Consider the following 3,301-nt stretch of genomic DNA (forward strand, 5'->3'; position numbering starts at 1 on the left):
CAGGTCAAAGGATTTGTTGGGTACCTTAGGCATCTCTGTTTTTGTTGTGGGTAGAGATGAATAATTAAAGGCTATAGGGGCTGGAAGTGTACTGCACACTACTGCATATTGAGAACCAACCACTATGTGTACCCCATTAAAATTCTGCTTAAATTATTGGCAGCATTACATTACCAGTAATAACAAACTGATCTGCATCCTACTGGGTCATTTGTTCCTTCCTGCTCCTGCTTACTAATTAATTTTGGCTGCAGTCATCTGCATTAGGGGAGGTGCTGGAGGCATACAGTTGCTGTGATATATTCAAGTGATACATCAAAGGAGGTTACTGAACTATTAGCCTTGAAGAAAGGATCTTTGGCAAGATTATTAACATTCATGCTTCTTTGCCCAGGGTTCCTTTTTGATATTGCCAACCGCCTTTTCTTTGGATGTACATGTAGATCTCCCTAGCTTGCCTATTTGTCCTGGCAAACTGGTAACATTCTACCAGATAAAGAGGTGGCAAGAATATAGTATTGTTTACTTGGTTATGGTGATATGAAGCTAATACTTCATTGTATTCGTCTTGTATGAGCTTTGCCTTGTAGAATTTCTCTCTGGGGGTAGCTGCCTGTTTGCATCACCATGAAAGCAGTTTTGCGTTACAGAACTTTAAAAGCACGTTTTATCTTCTCCATTCACCTCCCTCCCCCCGCCCCCAATCTAATTTCAAATGCTGATCTGGATACTAGTATTATTTAGAAACTTGGCTCTAATGTACACTTCTCACCATCACTAGATAATGGGACATAGTGATTTTGCTTTGGATTGAGCAAACTCAATTTTTACAGTTCTTATTTTTTAGGTGTAATATTTTTATTTGGTTATGTTAACTTCAAAAAGATCAGATATTTGTTTCTTATCTCTTCAAATGTTTAAAAGTTAGCATAATTTAAACATAAATGAACAGCAGCAGAGAGCATTTTCTGCACAATTCAATGTTCAAAGAAACACCAGAAACTAAGAAGAGGATTTGAAAGTGAATAATCAATTGTCTGTCAAAATCCCCAGTTAAGAACCATACAGAGGATATAAACAGATAGGGTTTTGAGGTTGAGTACTGTAGCAATCCAGAATTGGTGGACTCTAAGATGTCAAAGTTTAGGAACTGAAAGATTCAATATACAAGCTAACTAAAATGTGAAGAAAGGGTATAGGGAACTAAGGAAAGTCTCAAGAAGGTGTGAATTAAAACAACATGGGCTATGTTATGTCCTGGTTTGGCTTCAAAGAGTTAGAGTTGATCCTTTCCTGAGTTACAGAGAATAGAATAGTTAAAGCCCTATATGTGCAGAATCCCTGGAGTATTACAGAGTAAAAATATCTTGATCCGGAACTCTCTAGCTTTAACTGGTAACTGGAAAAAAGAGTTGAAGGTAAAAGTAAAGATCAAGTGAAACATGTAGCATTGCTTCGAGACATTTGCTTTTATTAACAAAGGATACAAATGTGTCAAGAGAAAAATCTTAAACCCAGGAGCCAGAGGTTACATTATTATGCTGAACATCATGAAAATATCAGCTTGAGAAAGTGCTAGTTAGTAGGTATACTCAGGAATTTGACTTTTTTTTAATTGGAAAAAGCCATATTGTTGAAATCAATGGGTCAGTTTTGACAAGTTTCTCATTTTGAAAAAACTGAAAAATGTTTCAAAAGTTATCTGTCTCCTTTCAACATTTTCTAAATGAAAAGTTCTGTTTTTAAGTACAAAATAACTTTTCATTTCCAGATTAATTTATTCTATTCTAAAAAAAAAATCAAAGTTTTTCAATTGACCTAAACTGAAGTTGTTTTTGGTTCATAAGTTTTTGACTTGTATTCCAATTCAGGACAGGGGAAAAAAACAAAACCAACCAACCAACCCACCCACCCACCCCACACACTTTCATGAGTCTGGAAAACCATTCTTTACCCACTCTACTGGATAGTATATACTGAGAGACAACCTATTCACCTGTCCAATATGGACTGTTCTTGATTTGGGCCTATTCCAGCTGCTTGGATTATCTTCTACACACCTGAAACCACAGAATTTTAAGTGAACTTAGCATCTTTTTTTTACATTTTTGCCTTGTGTATTATCTGTAATAGAATCTAGGACTCAGGAGTCTCATGATCCAGCACTAGATGGTGTGCTACAGTGGAGGAAGAATCTACCGTTGGGAAACCTCAATAAAAGGTTCACATAGTTCAAGGTAAATCTAAAACCATACAGAAGTACTCATATTTCCTTTGTTAAGAGTTAAGGCCATTGATTTGGTTGAGCAGATAAAGGGATGCAAAGAAATTTTAAACTTTTCGCAAATTGTCTAAAGAGTCATTTTTAAGGCTTTGTATCAGAGTAGCTGTTCAATTTTCTCAAGATTGAACTTATACTAGTTTCAAATGAAGCAAACTTTGAGGATTTGGGGTTTAGACTAACAAAGGGATTCAAAAGTCAACCTTACGCCGGGATCCTACTTATAACCTAAAAAGTAAGGCAAATCTACAGTCTCTCTCTAATTAGTAAGAGCAATGGAAAAAACACAGAGTAAGAGAAATTCAGATTGTATATTGGCCTTAAATTCCTACTCAGCACTCATCCTCAAGGTAAAGGATAACTGAATACATTTGGGCCTCAGCTGACAAATTTTCATGAAAATTTGAGCCAGGAACCAAGCCTAAGGTAGAGCTTTTGATGCCCTCATAACTGAGGAAGTATGGCCCAGGTCACTCTTGAGCATGGGACAAATCACTACAGCAACCTTGGTCAGGTATAACAAAACAAAAAGGTTTTATTTGGCTGTTGCCCCATTCAGATAGGACATCACCTGTTGCTATTATACCCAGCAGCAACAAGCAAGGCACTAGAAGCAAGTCTCAACAAGTTCCACATTAGGCCTCCCTTCCCTGACCTGTGCTTTTCTGTTTTAACCCCTGTCTCAAAGCTTGACACTTACTACATGTGTAGTGGGGCAGGGCTGATTGAGTCCACAACATCTTATTAACTCTATCATGGTGAGTGTGGGATTTGTGTACCCCCCCCCCCCCCAGGAAGTCTCTGCCAACTGATGAGCCTCGGAAGGCTTCCATGTTCTGCTATATCTGTCCTCCTGTTAGGCAGTTTTGGCAGTGCCATGACTGGCTTTTGAAGTCTGCTGGTGCAGGGCTTAGGAGCCTACCACACTCATTGTGGGCCCTGCACAGTGCCCTGAATGGGAACCTCAGATGGCTCCTCAAACTGAGCTCTCAATGACTGCCTCAGTAAAAAGGTTTGAAG

The sequence above is a fragment of the Chrysemys picta genome, chromosome 2, assembly GCF_011386835.1.
Source record: "Chrysemys picta bellii isolate R12L10 chromosome 2, ASM1138683v2, whole genome shotgun sequence".
NCBI lineage: Eukaryota > Metazoa > Chordata > Testudines > Emydidae > Chrysemys > Chrysemys picta.